The sequence below is a fragment of the Helianthus annuus genome, chromosome 6 (assembly GCF_002127325.2).
Source record: "Helianthus annuus cultivar XRQ/B chromosome 6, HanXRQr2.0-SUNRISE, whole genome shotgun sequence".
Classification (NCBI taxonomy): Eukaryota; Viridiplantae; Streptophyta; class Magnoliopsida; order Asterales; family Asteraceae; genus Helianthus; species Helianthus annuus.
Genome location: NC_035438.2, coordinates 45,349,651 through 45,361,509, shown reverse-complemented (window position 1 = coordinate 45,361,509; position 11,859 = coordinate 45,349,651).

The window sequence follows — 11,859 nt, the reverse complement described above, 5'->3', positions numbered from 1 at the left end:
TGTTTAGTTGTTTACTTTTTTTCTTATGAATAAGATCGACTAGCTCTATCCGTGCCTGTGGCGGATCCGCGTGATGGGGGCAAATTGATGGGACGGATGGACTCCGGCTCACATTGTAGAAGAGTGTTGTGACTAGTGACGTGTATTAATGATATACAATATATTATATTTGAAATTTATATCACGTTAAATAGTGTAATTAGGTAGAATAATAAAAAGAAGTAATGAAAAACAGTATTGGTTTTAATTAATTACACTAACTAGTCTAAGTACCTGTGTGTTACACGGGTGGACCAACAATAATTAATATTATTCAACACCATCTAAGTAAACATCTTAATTAAATAAACGTTGAACTACAAATCGATTACGTTTAAGACTGTTTCTTGGAGATACCTCATTGTCTTTATCTGTTTCCAACGTGCGACTCATGCCGGCAGAAGAAATTGGCATTACATTATCACCGACACAAGAGATGGAAACCTGTGAGAGATAATAACGTTAACAATAAACAATTGTAATTTCGCGGGTGGACTAACACACAAATATATAACTTGAAAATGTTAAAATAATCCTTTAAATGAAATAATCGTTAAAGTAACGACATCCATCCCTCTACCCGCGGGTACGTAATGTATCAAACGCAGTTAACAATGATTGAAATATACAACAGAAATCGAGATTGTTCACTTGAGATCGAATTGAAATTCAACAAACAATGTGCTAAATCAACATTGAATCATCAACGAATTTAAAGTGTCGAACTTGATAAAGCGACAAATAAGCCGAGAGACCTGCAAAATTGTGACCTGTAAGCACTTTGTTTGTCCTCGCACCCAAGTTAAAAAGGTCAAAATTTTAGAAAATTTAGATCTATAGTCTAAGCATTGTGTGCACCCGTTTTATTCAATGTTGAGTCTTGATCAATTTGAAAAACATCATTACTTTTAGTGACTTGTTAACTCCTATTCAGCCTAAGTATACATATTGTGTCACACCCCCAAATTCCACCTGCGGAGTAACATCCGCTTAAAGGCGTGACTGACCAGGATCCAGCCACCAATTATACTAAGCATTGGTTAATAGAAAAATAATTGCTATCTAAGTAGTTAGCAACATCGTAGTTTAAGTTCGATAATTAGTTTAAACAAAAACAGCGGAAGCATAAACCAAAGAGATAGTTCAAAGTTCAAGATAATTAAACCCAACACACGGGTTTTGACGAACACTACACATCCCCAAGCAGCAGCTCCTCAGTCACTGGTTACCTGCAAAGCATGCAGTAAGGTGTCAACAATAATGCTGAGTGAGTTCACTAGTTGTCCAGTTTTAATTACCAAAAACTTGTTTCACCAGTTAATTTATCCGTTTATACATGCCATGGGGAGCTACCCCAAAAGTTAGCGACTAAACTGTTTTTCCAATACCGAACACTAGGTAACCGTTTGCGTTTCCGCAGGATGCCCCGATGTCAATGTTCTATCATCATTGACGGATGCCTGAGTACATTAGTTCACGACCGATCCCATACCATGGCACGGTGTGAGGTTGGTAAAACCTAAATAGCGGTATCAACTAATAACCCGTTCGCCTGGCCCCGGCGACTAATCGGTATTAAGTAGTAGGGACTTGAGTGATAGAGTTTCGTTTAGTGTCGTTAGTTGCAATCCGTATAAACAGTAATTAACTAAAGGTTCCCAATAACAAGGGAAGAAAAGTAAGTTGTATCCCTCATAAGGGATTAGTGTTGTTTGTAGTTCCGTTTCCCAAACCACCGGGAACGCATGCTTTAGGTTGTGAACTCACCTTGGGTTGCTCGGTAGATTAAATACCCGGTCAATCACGTTGGTCACCACGTCCTAGCATGGTTACCAGATATAGGTCAAGTTGGGGTACAAGTAATCACGTATAGCAAACACGTATAGACACACTTAATCATGCATGCATTCAAACAGTTGGGTTATGCATTCAAACAGTAACAGATATACATGCAGATAGTCCAACAAGCTTTTGGCCCAATAACACTTAGGCAGCCCAGTCGAGACAAGGGCGGTTTCGACTCGAGAATGCACGGTTTCGAGTCGCAACCAAGGGTTCCGACTCGCAACCTCGGTCTCGGTTCATCACGCTTTGGTTTCGAGTCGCAACCAGGGATTCCGACTCGCAACCTCGGTTTCGGTTCATCATGTGCTGCTCGCGAGTCGCAACCGGGAGATCTCGACGAATCACGTTTTGGTCTCGAGTCGCAACCAGGGATTCCGACTCGCAACCACTGTTACGTGCACCTGAATCCTTCTAGAACCTGTCCTATGTACTAGCCAATAGCATTTTGATTTCATGAAATTTTGTACTATCCAATGAGAAATCACAAACATGTTTTATTGTCTAAATCATAACAAAATCAGATCAAAACAAGCATTTTGAATATTCATATCACCTTCAAACTTGTTCTTCATATGTTCATCTTACTCATATACATCGGTTCATGCATTCCTAGATTCAAAAATACATCTATAACTTATATCATGAGATTTTATGAACAAGAATCATGAGACACTATCATTAAACCCAATATTGCCCTATTTTAACATCATAAATCATCATCATCAACATTCATCATTCAAATACAATATCACATTTTCATTAACACTTTTAACACATGAATCATCATTATTAGTAACATTTCTAGCTAAGAACATGGTAAGCACTTATCATCAACTCCTAGCCGTAACATATTATCAAACAATCACTTTCATCATCAAACATTCTAAGCACAAAGGTTCATCTTTCATTCATCATTTAACCAATCAAGCAAAACAACTAAAATATATATATACTAACCGGCTAGAAGTAGGAGTACAAGAAATTGATAAACCAAGCTCCAAGTGTTGATCTCGAGCTAGAAATCCGAGAGCCTTGATGTTTCGGTTGGATCCGAGAGAGGGGAGAGGGTGATGCTTGGTTGCTAGGGTTTTAGGGTTTTAGTGAGAGGTAGAGAGTGTGAGAGTTGTGAGGGTGAAATGAATGAGAGTGTAAAGGAGAGTGTGGTGAGGGTTTTGGGTTTTTATACCCGTTTCAAGGCCGGCACCTTTGGTTCCGAGTGGCATGGCCCAACCGGCCCAAATGTTCATTGTTCACTCGAGACCGGGTGGTCTCGAGTTGGGCTTCGTGGTCTCGGCTCACTTCTACTCTAATATATATTTATATCATACATACATACAACACATTATCGGCACATAGTACAAAAGAAATCACAACTTTCATTTTATAACACATATACACGCACAATGTAATTACAAGGTAGTTGTTCGGAAAACCTAGAGTGTCACATTATCCCCAAGTTTTAAGAACTTTCGTCCCGAAAGTTAAGGCAGTCACTGTCAAGCTAGTATAAGTGAGAACGTTTCAACGGGGTGTCACATCATCCCCTCGTTAGTTTGGAATTTCGTCCCGAAATTCGGTCGTAGCTTCAGTGCTGGGGTTTTCGTTTGGAAACAACTGGGGATACTTGTGCTTCATCTGGTCTTCCCGCTCCCAGGTAAACTCTGGGCCACGTCGCGAGTTCCAACGGACTCGTACAAGAGGTATCTGGCTACGTTTGAGGATTTTGATCTCTCAATCCGTGATCTCAATCGGTTCCTCAGTAAAGTGTAGCTGTTCATCAATAGTTAGTTCCTTGAAAGGAATTACGAGCGTTTCATCTGATAGACACTTCTTCAGGTTAGACACGTGAAAAACATTGTGTACCGCACTCAGTTCTTCAGACAGGTTCAATCTATAAGCAACCTTACCGACTTTCTCGGTAATTTCGAATGGTCCGATATATCGCGGATTAAGCTTGCCCCTTTTTCCAAAGCGAACCACACCCTTCCAGGGTGAGACTTTAAGTAGAACCCGGTCACCGACCTGGAATTCTAGTGGCTTCCTACGCTTATCAGCGTAACTCTTCTGACGGTCACGAGCTGCCGCCATGCGTTGTCTGATCTGGGCAATCTTTTCCGTTGTATCTACCACCATCTCTGGGCCCGTGATTTGACTATCACCGACTTCCGCCCAGCAGAGAGGTGACCGGCATTTACGACCGTACAATGCCTCGAAAGGTGCTGCCTGAATACTAGTGTGGTAGCTGTTGTTATAAGAGAACTCTACTAGCGGTAGATGCTTCTCCCAATTCTTGCCAAAATCGATCACACACGCTCTAAGCATGTCTTTTAGAGTCTGGATGGTGCGTTCGGACTGTCCATCCGTTTGCGGGTGATAAGCGGTGCTCATGTCCAAACGTGAGCCAAAGGATTTGTGCATAGCTTGCCACAATTCCGAAGTAAAACGGGCGTCTCGGTCGGAAATAATTGAGGTTGGCACCCCGTGCCTCGAAACTACTTCCTTTAAGTAAATCTCTGCCAAGGTAGAAAACTTGTCTGTTTCCTTAATGGCCAGAAAGTGTGCGGACTTGGTCAATCGATCTACTATTACCCAAATGGTGTCATTTCCGCGTTGAGACCTAGGTAGCCCTGTAACAAAATCCATGGAAATTTGCTCCCATTTCCATTTCGGGATTTCTGGTTGTTGGAGTAGGCCTGCTGGCTTCTGGTACTCTGTCTTGACTCTTGCGCAAGTCAAACATTTGCTGACATATATTGCTATGTGGGCCTTCATGCCAGGCCACCAATATGTAGTCCTCAAGTCGTGGTACATCTTGTCCGAACCAGGATGTACTGAGTAGCGGGACTTGTGGGCTTCGTCCATCACGAGTTCACGTAAGTCCCCATAGAGTGGGACCTAAATGCGCCCTGTTACGTAGTAAGCGCCATCTTCTTTCTGTTCCAGTCGTTGTCTAGATCCTCGCAGGGATTCAGCCCTGATGTTTTCCGGTTTCAATGCTTCAACTTTAGCATTTCGGATCTGGGTAGGGAGGTTAGACTGGATGGTAAGTTGCAATGCTCGCACGCGCTTTGGTATAGTGTCCTTCCGGCTGAGGGCGTCTGCCACGACATTGGCCTTGCCCAGATGGTACTTGATGGCGCATTCGTAGTCATTCAAGAGTTCGACCCATCGACGTTGTCGCATGTTCAACTCCTTTTGCCTAAAGATATGCTCGAGACTCCTGTGATCGGTGTAAATAGTGCACTTGGTACCGTACAGGTAATGTCTCCATATCTTAAGAGCAAAGATCACTGCTCCCAGTTCCAAATCATGCGTAGTGTAGTTTCTTTCATGCGTCTTGAGTTGTCGAGAGGCGTAGGCAATAACTTTCTCGCGTTGCATCAATACGCAACCGAGCCCATGAATGGACGCATCGCAGTAAACCACAAAGTCGTCAGTGCCTTCAGGCAACGAGAGAATAGGAGCGCTACAGAGGTTATCCTTTAGCCTTTGGAAGGCCGACTCCTGAGCTTCATTCCACTTGTAAACAATGCCTTTATGAGTAAGAGTCGTGAGGGGTTGAGCAATCTTTGAGAATCCTTTGATGAATCTGCGGTAGTATCCTGCCAATCCCAAGAATTGGCGAACTTCGGTTGGAGTCTTGGGTGTAGGCCAATTCTTTATCGAGTCGATCTTAGCGGGGTCGACGTGAATTCCGTCCTTATTGACCACATGCCCAAGGAAATGGACCTCTCGAAGCCAGAAGTCACATTTCGAGAACTTGGCGTACAATTGCTCATTGCGTAAGAGTTCGAGGATAAGGCGTAGGTGTCGTTCATGCTCTTCTTGACTTTTCGAGTAGATCAGGATGTCGTCGATAAACACAATCACGAATTTGTCGAGGTACGGCTTGCACACTCGGTTCATGAGATCCATGAAAACCGCAGGTGCGTTAGTCATTCCAAAAGGCATAACGAGGAACTCGTAATGACCATAACGAGTCCTGAACGCAGTCTTAGAGATGTCTTCATTACGAACTCTCAACTGATGATAGCCTGATCGCAGGTCAATCTTAGAATAGTAGCTCGATCCTTGCAACTGATCAAATAGGTCGTCGATGCGCGGGAGAGGGTAACGATTCTTGATGGTAACCTTGTTCAACTCACGATAGTCGATGCACATTCGGAACGTGCCATCTTTCTTCTTAACAAAGAGTACTGGTGCTCCCCAGGGTGATGAAATAGGACGGATAAATCCTTTATCCAATTGTTCCTGTAGTTGCGTAGAGAGTTCCTTCAGTTCTGCTGGGGCTAGACGATAAGGCGCACGAGCTATGGGTGCTGCTCCGGGAGCTAGCTCGATTTGGAATTCGACCTGACGGTGGGGAGGGAGTCCAGGTAGTTCCTCAGGAAATACCTCGGGATAGTCACGTACTACAGGGAAATCTTCAATCCTCTTTTCCTTTTCGTGGGTGTCGGTGACAAGTGCTAGGATAGCGGTGTGCCCTTTTTGTAAACACTTCTGGGCTTTCAGAAGCGAGATAGTGCCTGTGACTTCTCCACCTTTGTTGCCTTGAACGATGAGGGGTTGGCCAGAACGACGTGGAATACGAACCGCTTTCTCTTGACAGAGGATCTCAGCGCGATGTTTGGATAACCAATCCATACCGATGACGACGTCGAAGCTCCCAAGTTTGACAGGGAAAAGATCGATACTAAACGTGTGACCAGACAATTCTAGTGTGCAGTCGTAGAGCACGTGCGTGGCCTCGATGTTCTTACCATTAGCTATCTCGACGATGTGCTTAGAACTTAATAATGCAGGCGGGTGCTTAAGTTTCTTACTAATGCGAAGGGATACATAACTGGCATCGGCACCGGAATCAAATAACACAGAAACATAACGATCATCAAGTAGGAACTTACCCGCCACGACGTTGGGGTCGTTCCTTGCTTCTCCAGCTCCAATCACAAAAGCTCTTCCCCTTGCACCATTCCCAGCATTGTTGTTTTGCTCATTGTTCCCAGCTCCCTGGTTGTTGTTGCGATTCTGATTCACTTCAGGGCAATCCTTTCGTATGTGCCCTGTTGCCCCGCATTTAAAACATCCGCGGTTGTTTCCCTGCTGCTGTTGCTGTTGGGGTTGTTGCTGATTCTGCCTTGCTGGGAACTGACTTCTACAATCCTTGGCTTCGTGCCCCATTTTGTTGCATCGCTGACACTGACCTTTGTTACATGCCCCATGGTGGTGCCTGTTACACTTGTTGCACTTAGGGTAGCTTCCCCGGTAGCCACCCTGTTGCTGAGTGCCTTTGTTGTTCTCAGTTTTCCTTTGCTGGGCTGGGGCTTGAGTAGAGTTAGCATCCTTGCCCTGATTTCCATCCCACTTTCGTTTGCCATCACTAGAAGTTCCTTCCGCAGCACTGATCCTTTTGGGCAACCTGCCCTCTTCCACAGCCTGGTTGGTGAGTTTGTGGGCAAGACGAACCACGGGCTGTATTGTAGTGAGGTTGGCCGAGGTCACATGGCTCCTGATTTCTGGGGCTAAGCCCTTGATGTACAATTCAATCCTTCGATACATGGGTCGGGACATGTTTGGACAAAGTGCAGCATAGTCGTTGGACAGCTTGGTGTAGGTCTCAATCTCTGACCCAACCATCTTGAGGCCATAGTACTCGTCCTCGAGTTTGTGGATGTCATCCCTGTGACAATACTCTTCCTTGATCATATCCTTGAAATCTTCCCATGCAGTAGCATTAGCAGTCTCCAAACCAAGCATTTGAACCTGCGCCTTCCACCACGAAAGTGCGCTTCCCTCAAGAGTACCAGTAGCAAACTTCACCCAATTAGCAGGGGGACACTCACAGACAGCAAAGATAGCTTCGACCTTCTCGATCCAGTGCAGAAGACCTATGGCACCCTCAGTGCCATTGAATGGAAGAGGCTTGCAATCCATGAAGGTCTTGAAGGTACAGACACGTGGTTGCACAGGCGCATGCTGACCTGTTGTGGGAGCGATACGAATAGGTTTAGAGGTGAAAAGACGATGTGGCGGTAGGATCTAAACATCCTAAAACAACAAGCTTACCTCCTGGGTGAGCTGCGAAAGCTGCAGCCACCGTGTTGATCAGGTTAGTGAACTGAGCCTGAGTCATGTTGACGTTTCCTCGTCCGCGTCCACTCATTGTCTTCATAACCAGAAAACATGGTATGAGTGTGGTGTCGTAACATAGCGAGAATGAGATAGAAGAGGGGAGGCGTATCTATCTAATTGGGCAAACTAGTACGTATAGTAGAGCAGAAAGCATAAGACAAACAAGCAAGTAAACATGGGTCCGAGCTATGAGGTCAAATAAGTCGAGCTTTGCACTTGGAGTGTAGTGTCGTCACGAGTCACGGGTTATAGTCTGGTTTTTTTCTCAAAAAGATTTTCCCCTTTTTAAAACCAAGTTCACTATAACCAATGGCTCTGATACCAATCTGTCACACCCCCAAATTCCACCTGCGGAGTAACATCCGCTTGAAGGCGTGACTGACCAGGATCCAGCCACCAATTATACTAAGCATTGGTTAATAGAAAAATAATTGCTATCTAAGTAGTTAGCAACATCGTAGTTTAAGTTCGATAATTAGTTTAAACAAAAGCAGCGGAAGCATAAACCAAAGAGATAGTTCAAAGTTCAAGATAATTAAACCCAACACACGGGTTTTGACGAACACTACACATCCCCAAGCAGCAGCTCCTCAGTCACTGGTTACCTGCAAAGCATGCAGTAAGGTGTCAACAATAATGCTGAGTGAGTTCACTAGTTGTCCAGTTTTAACTACCAAAAACTTGTTTCACCAGTTAATTTATCCGTTTATACATGCCATGGGGAGCTACCCCAAAAGTTAGCGACTAAACTGTTTTTCCAATACCGAACACTAGGTAACCGTTTGCGTTTCCGCAGGATGCCCCGATGTCAATGTTCTATCATCATTGACGGATGCCTGAGTACATTAGTTCACGACCGATCCCATACCATGGCACGGTGTGAGGTTGGTAAAACCTAAATAGCGCTATCAACTAATAACCCGTTCGCCTGGCCCCGGCGACTAATCGGTATTAAGTAGTAGGGACTTAAGTGATAGAGTTTCGTTTAGTGCCGTTAGTTGCAATCCGTATAAACAGTAATTAACTAAAGGTTCCCAATAACAAGGGAAGAAAAGTAAGTTGTATCCCTCATAAGGGATTAGTGTTGTTTGTAGTTCCGTTTCCCAAACCACCGGGAACGCATGCTTTAGGTTGTGAACTCACCTTGGGTTGCTCGGTAGATTAAATACCCGGTCAATCACGTTGGTCACCACGTCCTAGCATGGTTACCAGATATAGGTCAAGTTGGGGTACAAGTAATCACATATAGCAAACACGTATAGACACACTTAATCATGCATGCATTCAAACAGTTGGGTTATGCATTCAAACAGTAACAGATATACATGCAGATAGTCCAACAAGCTTTTGGCCCAATAACACTTAGGCAGCCCAGTCGAGACAAGGGCGGTTTCGACTCGAGAATGCACGGTTTCGAGTCGCAACCAAGGGTTCCGACTCGCAACCTCGGTCTCGGTTCATCACGCTTTGGTTTCGAGTCGCAACCAGGGATTCCGACTCGCAACCTCGGTTTCGGTTCATTATGTGCTGCTCGCGAGTCGCAACCGGGAGATCTCGACGAATCACGTTTTGGTCTCGAGTCGCAACCAGGGATTCCGACTCGCAACCACTGTTACGTGCACCTGAATCCTTCTAGAACCTGTCCTATGTACTAGCCAATAGCATTTTGATTTCATGAAATTTTGTACTATCCAATGAGAAATCACAAACATGTTTTATTGTCTAAATCATAACAAAATCAGATCAAAACAAGCATTTTGAATATTCATATCACCTTCAAACTTGTTCTTCATATGTTCATCTTACTCATATACATCGGTTCATGCATTCCTAGATTCAAAAATACATCTATAACTTATATCATGAGATTTTATGAACAAGAATCATGAGACACTATCATTAAACCCAATATTGCCCTATTTTAACATCATAAATCATCATCATCAACATTCATCATTCAAATACAATATCACATTTTCATTAACACTTTTAACACATGAATCATCATTATTAGTAACATTTCTAGCTAAGAACATGGTAAGCACTTATCATCAACTCCTAGCCGTAACATATTATCAAACAATCACTTTCATCATCAAACATTCTAAGCACAAAGGTTCATCTTTCATTCATCATTTAACCAATCAAGCAAAACAACTAAAATATATATATACTAACCGGCTAGAAGTAGGAGTACAAGAAATTGATAAACCAAGCTCCAAGTGTTGATCTCGAGCTAGAAATCCGAGAGCCTTGATGTTTCGGTTGGATCCGAGAGAGGGGAGAGGGTGATGCTTGGTTGCTAGGGTTTTAGGGTTTTAGTGAGAGGTAGAGAGTGTGAGAGTTGTGAGGGTGAAATGAATGAGAGTGTAAAGGAGAGTGTGGTGAGGGTTTTGGGTTTTTATACCCGTTTCAAGGCCGACACCTTTGGTTCCGAGTGGCATGGCCCAACCGGCCCAAATGTTCATTGTTCACTCGAGACCGGGTGGTCTCGAGTTGGGCTTCGTGGTCTCGGCTCACTTCTACTCTAATATATATTTATATCATACATACATACAACACATTATCGGCACATAGTACAAAAGAAATCACAACTTTCATTTTATAACACATATACACGCACAATGTAATTACAAGGTAGTTGTTCGGAAAACCTAGAGTGTCACATTATCCCCAAGTTTTAAGAACTTTCGTCCCGAAAGTTAAGGCAGTCACTGTCAAGCTAGTATAAGTGAGAACGTTTCAACGGGGTGTCACATATTGGAACCATTTTAAAGGCTGTAACTTAACTCAAAATGTAACAGGATAAAGTATGAAAAAGCCATCCAATACACACCAAAACGCATAAAACCTTCCAAACGGTTTTAATATGAAAAAAGTTCAAATTATTATAGTAATCATCTAGCTTTCATAATAACAATGAATTGTAATCATTTATACATTTTATAATTTTTTTTAACAATATAGTGTTTATAAGTTAATATGCTTGACTTGTTTTGACTTGTTACCTAACCCACCTGCAACACCTTGTAGGCTTGTACAGTCATTCACACTCAAAAGCATGGTTGTAAAATAAGGTTTCCAAGGCTGAGTACTCCCCGAGTAGTCGCTACAAGGTAGGCTGCCGAGGCGACTTTCTTCGACTCCGCCTAATTACTCGGAGTCGGTCAAACGCGGTCAACCTTGGCCAGAATTGGATCTAGTAGGTCAACTCGGGACTGGTTTGGCTTAAATAATAATAAAACATAATTTCTATGCCTATCATATAAAGGAATGAATATCATTTTCACATATTTTGTTATAAATATTAATAAATTTATGTTATTTGACATATATTTAATCTCCAAAATGTAATTTCTTTATAATTTAACATGTCCGAGTACTCCCCGAGTACTCTCCGCCTAGACCGAGTACTCTCAACTCCCCGGTCGACCGACTAGGGAGCGCCTAGCGACTTTTACAACCATGCTCAAAAGAAAGAGAAAATATTACCAGCACCTCACTTGTTGCAGCAGAATAGACGTCCTAATCAGCCCTGATTGACCCGAAAACTAATAAATATAAGAGCATTATTGCATGGTGAAGATGTAATATTATATAATATGGCAATGGTTGACTTGAATAAGTGTATCAAAATGTGATTAGGCCGTTTTGCCACAACAGCTTCAATTGCACTTCTCTAAAAAAAAGATCAAGCATGACATGTACTGTTAGTGAAGTGTGTTAAGATGTCATGGAAAACAATATAGTCAACCAAAGTATGGTGGTAAGGTTTCTATAACTGCTTTGGATGTTATCTTATGTGTAATCTTTCACAACTTTATATGTGTTACAAAAGAAAGA